Raw genomic sequence first — 6,615 nt, 5'->3', positions numbered from 1 at the left:
TTCTGGCTATGACTGGGAACTCTGGATGATCTTCCTTTAAATCTACTGCCTGGCTTGCTCTAAGGAGCTAGCCAGGAAATACGGTCAGCTTTGTGAGCCCTAAGAGACTGTGACCCAGCCCCAGGCCATGTTCCTGATCTCAGTGTCATGTTCAGTCACGTGAAATCTCGAATACCAGGTTGTGTACACCAACTGGCAAATTTACAGATGAAGAAAGTGGAGCATAGGTGGAATGATAATAATAATAATAATAATAATAATAATAATAATAATAATAATAATAATGTTAGCTCGACTTGTAGCCAGGGCCTGACTCCCAAATCCCCATTCTATTCCCAGCACTGTCTTATAGCATTGGCCTGATTCATGGTCCCAGGCTCTTATTCCTCACTAGAGAATCCATATCTTAACTCATCTCAAAATTTAAGACCCGAAAGAGAGAAAATGAAATTTTAGCTAATTCAAGCACACATTATAAATCTCTATCTTTTTCTGATGTGCTGACTGTAACCCTCTGTGCAGCCAACAGACATTTGGCATCTTTCCATGACAATAGCATGGTCCTAGTAGGACAATTCTCTCATCACTTGAGAGAAGATCATTGTAAGGCAATACACTTGGAAGCAAAGAAGGTTTGGGAGTCATGGAAACCTGTGTGGGTTCATGTGGCTCAGAGGATCACCGACCAATTATTTTTCAGCTGTGGGGAGGGAGCAGGATGATACACTCCACTCAGCTCTGCTCAACTTAGGAAGGACAAAACATGGGAGTGAGGAAGTGTTTAGTTGGCTATACTACTACTCAGCTACTAGCTTTATGGAGATTTCATCCCATATTCATTTGCATATTCATTCATTTCCTGGAGCAGAAAGATTTGACTTGATCATTACAACCCAGCATTAGGTCAGGCAGTGCTTGAAATGTTTTTTTTTTTTTTTTCCCTATGTATGTTTAATTAGTTCCTTTAACTTGGCCTAAGTTTCAATAGGCTCAAGAGCAAAGATTTACTGGGACTTTCTGTCTGCTAGCATCCTGGGACAGATGAAGAGATACTAAGCATAGTCCCTGACACTGTGGAGCTGGTGGTCAGGAGAGGTATACATTAAAAGAGGAACAGAAAATACTAAGATGTATGTGCAGGGTTGCTGGGAGAGAGGGATGTGTTTCAGCCTCTCTGTTGGGCAATACAGCATCACAAACTCGGTGCCTTAAAACAATGTCCATTCATGAGCACACATTAAGTTTCCAGTTGGGCGGAGTCTCATCTCAAGGTCTCATTAGGCCCAAGGCAAGCTACCTATTGGGTCAGGCTCTTGCCTGTGGGCTTGGGGAAGACTTCATTCAAGCTTTCTCTGGTAATCTCCAACACCCAATTTCTTTCCCTGACCCAGCTTTCAAGGGAGGAGCAGCATAGCATCCCCTGGTATCATCTGTAATCCTTCTCACCTGATGCCTTTCCCCTGCCCAGCTGTCCACAGAGGGCCAAGTCCTTTCTTCTCATAACTTGACTTACTTCTGTATTTTTCACCTGGTCTAAAAGAGGTTAGTGTTTAGATACTTTTCTTCTTAATCATTTCATTTATTGAGATAGAGTCTTGTTGTATATCTCAGGCTGTCCTTTACCTCCGGATCCTCCTATCTCAGCCTCCTGAGTGTACAGATTACTCAGCCAGAGTGGAAGGCTTCTTGGTAGCAGTGGTTGGACTGAATTTCCTAAGAGTGAATCAAACCTTTGCATGAGAGAAAACATGGAGGAGACTGTTAAAGGCAGTTGGAAGAGCTCTGAGGCAGGCTTAGTGCTTCCTTCTCTATCCAATACCTATTTAGGGTGGAGCATTCCAAAATTTGCAACCACAATTTTTTAATGAATTAACTCACTGGTTATAGATTATTATAATGATTAAAATAAAATCACACTTAGAAAGTTTGGAGACTAGTGCTTAGAACCATCAAAATGATCAATATTTAATAGCTGATGTTAGTCTACAACTCCAGATCGGAAAACTCTTGCAAGGAGACCTAGAATGTTCCTTCACTCACTTGCTTATTTATTAAGAGCAAAGGAGGTGCTGGTGTGGGGCCCTACGGAGATGGTTGAAGACTGGAGTCAACAGAACATTTCAGCATCATGAGGTTCCATTCCAGCTGAGCAAACAGACAACAGGCAACGTAAGGAGCAGTGAGAGCTAGGATCACACAGTGGTCCTCTGATGGTGTCTATGGCCTTTGAAAGGTGGGTTCCTCTTTATTATCATAATTAGGGAACACAAGCATTGCCTCCTTATGTCTCAATCTCTCTTTGACTCCAGACAGATCAAGCCAGACTCTCCTCCGCCCCCATTCACCATGTGTCTCCAGTGCTCTGCACACTACCTCATTCACAATATATCCCTGTAAATGATCTCAGATTTTCATTCCTTGTTTAGATCAAACCCACCATTTAAGTTTGAATAAATAGTTGCATAACACCTGCTATGTGCCAGTGAGCATCAGAGCCAAGATTCAAACTTAGTCTGCCGTACTTGACAAGGCTAAGCATGAAGCTTCAGGCCTTCCTGCCCAATCTTGTATCCAATACTCCTAACAACAGTAACAATATTCCTAACAGTAATGGAAAAGCAGCACCTACAACTGTTTATTGAACACTGTAGCCAAGTTCCTCAACTCAAGTTGTAGCATTGGTTCCTTATGAAGACACTAGAGAGTGAGAATTTGCCTCATTTTAGAGGGACTGAATCTGCCTATTAGAGAAGGTGAGTTCTTGCAATGGGCCACAGGACCAGCATGCAGCTGACTTTTGAGTGAATCCAGCCTCTGCTGATTCCAAACCTTGGCATTGTGTGATGATTAAATGCATTGATCCAATGTTGTCTTCGGCCTGATTAGTCCTTTTCTTTTCCAAGGATTATCCATGTAGACATCCATGTAATCACGGTCTCAGATACATGTGAGCAATATTTGTGGAGTGTCTGAATCACAGCATTGCAGGTGCAAATAATATAACCGGTCACCATGATGTCATCATGATTTAATGAAGACTGGTTTATCTACGTGCCACAGTTCATGTCTTATCTCTTTGGTGTCTTTATCTCAGGGCTGCCCCCCCATCCTCATGAAAGGAAAGGAATTTCAAGTCTGCAGGAACAGCTCCAGTTGCTTCATCAGCTCACTCTTCATCCATGGGGTTTTTCCATGAGCACACCAGACACATAAATTGTGCATACATGCCTTTAACAGTAACAGTTGACAGTACTCATCTTGAACCCTGGACCCACTGCCAAACATTGGGGTTGTTGCTCTATAGAGTTGTGTGAATGCAAAGAGGGACAAAAAACATGGAGGCTCACACTTGTCTTGTTCTTAGTGGGGAGCCCAGTGTTAACATGAAGATGAGTCAGTGGAGTAGTGCATGCCTTTAATACCAGCACTTGGGAGGCAGAGGCAGGTGAGTCTCTGAGTTCGAGGCCAGCTTGGTCTACAAAGTGAGTTCCAGGACAGCCAGAGATATACCCTGTCTCAAATAACCAAAATCAAGCCAACCAAACAAAAAACCAAATCTGCAAATAGGCTCATTGGTCTCTTTCTCCAAAAACAATATCCTGGTTACCTATGACAGCTATGACATCTGCCAACATGTGTCCCTCAGACATATTATCCAAGCCAGCCAGGTGTGCAAAACCCGGAGCCGAGCCTTGATCTTACACTGATAAGGGTGGCTACTGCCATCAGACACCAAGCATACCTCAAATTTTCCCTCAGGAGCTTCAGTGGCAGTATATGTTGTTCCTGAAGAAACTTGGTAGCCCTTAGAATACAGCTTAAAGTGATGAATTGGAAGTCCTCATCTCTGCTTGTTTAGGTGGGGACACTTGGATCAACCTCGATCTCCCCTGGAGGCATCTTGTTCAGACACTGTTCCATGATTTGAAGGGACTCCACATGACACAGACACTTATCGTAGCAGTCCCCTTGAGAACCAACAGGATCATCAAACTTGACCTGGGTGTAAACATCATAAGGCTGGGTCTTCTGCAAGTCCCACTGAATGCCTGCGCCTTGGATCTTCACCCCACTGAATCCATAGTTAAGTGTGTCTTCTGCTGATACAACCTCAATGTCTACTGTCCTATTTCACCAGATTCTATTGTTGGAAAATTCATTAATGACATCCCTAAACCTAAGAGGTAGGTCCTGGTGCATGCCCCCTGGTCGAATATAAGCAGTAGCATTCGGGCTCCAGACACCCACTCACAGAGCTCTAACATCTTCTTTCTTTCTTCAAACATCCACAAGAAAGGAGTTATGGCTCCAATGTCCAGGGCTTGTATGATGATAGCCATGGTGGTTTTAAAATCCATGTGATCTCTCCAAAGAGCACTTGGATTCACTGTGCCTGAGGAGTGTTGGGAGCTGACTTTCAGCAGAAAGCGGCTATCAGCTTTGCAGCCATCTTGAGCCATATACCCTGACGTGAGACTTGTTTTTCAACAGCCTACAACAGCTGAAACACACTCTGATATCCCACATATTTTGTTTTGCTGTTTACTGCCCCCAGCTACAAGGGGCACATAGTATCCATGCCTGAAAGGCATGCAGTTCACGTGTTATCCATGTGCTATCCACGCCATACATGCCTGTAAGGCGCACGTGGTATCCAAGCATGCAAGGCGCACCACGTGCTATCCACGCTATAGACGCCTGTAAGGCTTACGTCATATCCATACCTGCAAGGCACATGGTATTCACGTGGCCACAAGACACATGGCAAAAGCCTATAAATACCCCAGATTTCCTTTCAATAGAGAGACAATAGAGAGAATAGGGGAGACAATGAGAGAGACAATAAAGGAGAGAGAGACACAATAAATGAGACTTGATCAGAACCTCTGTCTTGTCTCCATTCTTTGTGTCGCCTGCCCCACACTCTCTCTCACTAGACCCGGACCTGCTGAACACAGCAGGCCGTTACAGTTTGGCACCCAATGTGGGGCAGCTCGGGCGTTACAGAGGAGGAGGTTGGATGTTTAGCAACTTCTCCACAGCTAGCAAATAGGCCTGTTCATCACACATCGTGGACACATAGTCCAACTGGTCAAAGTATGGAAGGGCCTGCAGATAAGTCTTGTACTCAGTGAGCTGAGTGCCTTGGTGCTGGAGCCCAATGTGAGGGTCACACTTGCACACCATTTCTCCACTCAGTTCCAGCACTAGTCTCAGGACTCCATGGGCTGATGGGTGCTGGGACCCCAAATTCAGGGTCACGTTAGTCACCACTTTTTCCTTCAAAATCTCCACATCATACCAACGAGGTTTCCAGTGGGCTGTTTCCTTGGAGGGGTACATGACAGCTCCCGAAAACTGCTATGTCCATTCCATATTTGGCTGCCATTGCCGAGCACCTCTGCTGGGCTGACTCAGGCAGATCCCAGACCCTGGGCCACAGCACCTGGGTCCTGACAGAGGCAGCACAGAGCCCTCAGGACCGCCATTTTTATTGGCTGCAGACCATAGGAAGAGCCCTCCCTCAGTTTCTAAACCATCAGTTTACAGTCTAGCTAAGGCCTCCCAGACCCATGCTGTTTTAGGTCATGAGCTCAGACTCACAACAGGGTACATAGAATGGGGGAGGGTAATTGTAGTTGCTTGCATTCTCAACCTACTAAGCGTTATCCCTGGAATTAGCACAACAGCAACCCCTCCTTTATGGGGTTGGGACAAAACTGACATGGTTCCAAGCTTCTGCTGTGACAGATGCTTTCCCTAAAATTTATTTCGCTTAAAAATGTTTATTAACTTACAGAAAGTTAGAGCTCATTACACTGTTTCTCAAACACACTTTTTTTTTTCTGATTCTCTTTCTCCCACTTCTTGCCCTCCTCTCCCTCCTGAATTCCCCTCCACTGCCAATGTCCTAATTTAAGGTCAGGTGTGACAGTTTGCCCTCTATGCTTCCATCCTCCACTTATCAACACCTCTTGCTCTCATGCTCTTCTATCTAGATTATGACAGACGCTTCTTTTTTTTTTTTTTTTTTTTAATGAAGAAAATATAATGGACAAAACTCCCCGTTGTCATGGAACTTCAATTTTGGTGAGATAATCTACATAAAAGGTTCCTAGTTGCCACAGTTACCAGCTGCATGTTATTTGGCGAATCACCTTACTCTACAGAGAGTCACAAAATTGGAGCAAAAATAACATGTCCAAATATTATTTTAAAGATCCAGTGAGATCAGGGAGAAGGTCTTTTTGTTAGTATACTCAAGGTTACTTGCAAAAGCAAGTGTTTCTGGATCTTGAGGCTATAGCATCTGTTCCAGATGTAAGGGAGGTCAATGTTATAGGTGGCTTCCCTCAGTGCTAGCATACAAGTGCATACAAGCTTAGGACTCTGGTATCTCAGGAACCACATGGGAAGTCAATTTCTAATTCCAACTGAACAGACTGAGGAGCACATGGAAGAAGAGAAACACGATGGCTATAGACCACTGGTTCTCAACCTGTGAATTGAGAGCCCTTTGACAAGCATCTATCTCTATAATTCATAACAGTAACAAAATTATAGTTTTATGAAGTAGCAATGAAATGATTTTATGGTTGATGTTCACAACATGAA

The 6,615-nt window shown here is 44.0% G+C and overlaps 1 pseudogene; it reads right to left on the bottom strand.

The window, feature by feature from the left end:
* Positions 1-3,569: 3,569 nt before the first annotated feature.
* LOC117708686 (NADH dehydrogenase [ubiquinone] iron-sulfur protein 2, mitochondrial pseudogene) lies at positions 3,570-5,489 on the bottom strand (annotated as a pseudogene).
* Positions 5,490-6,615: the final 1,126 nt, after the last annotated feature.

Source organism: Arvicanthis niloticus, chromosome 5, assembly GCF_011762505.2.
Source record: "Arvicanthis niloticus isolate mArvNil1 chromosome 5, mArvNil1.pat.X, whole genome shotgun sequence".
Taxonomy (NCBI): Eukaryota; Metazoa; Chordata; class Mammalia; order Rodentia; family Muridae; genus Arvicanthis; species Arvicanthis niloticus.
This window is presented reverse-complemented; position numbering and strand designations above follow the sequence as displayed.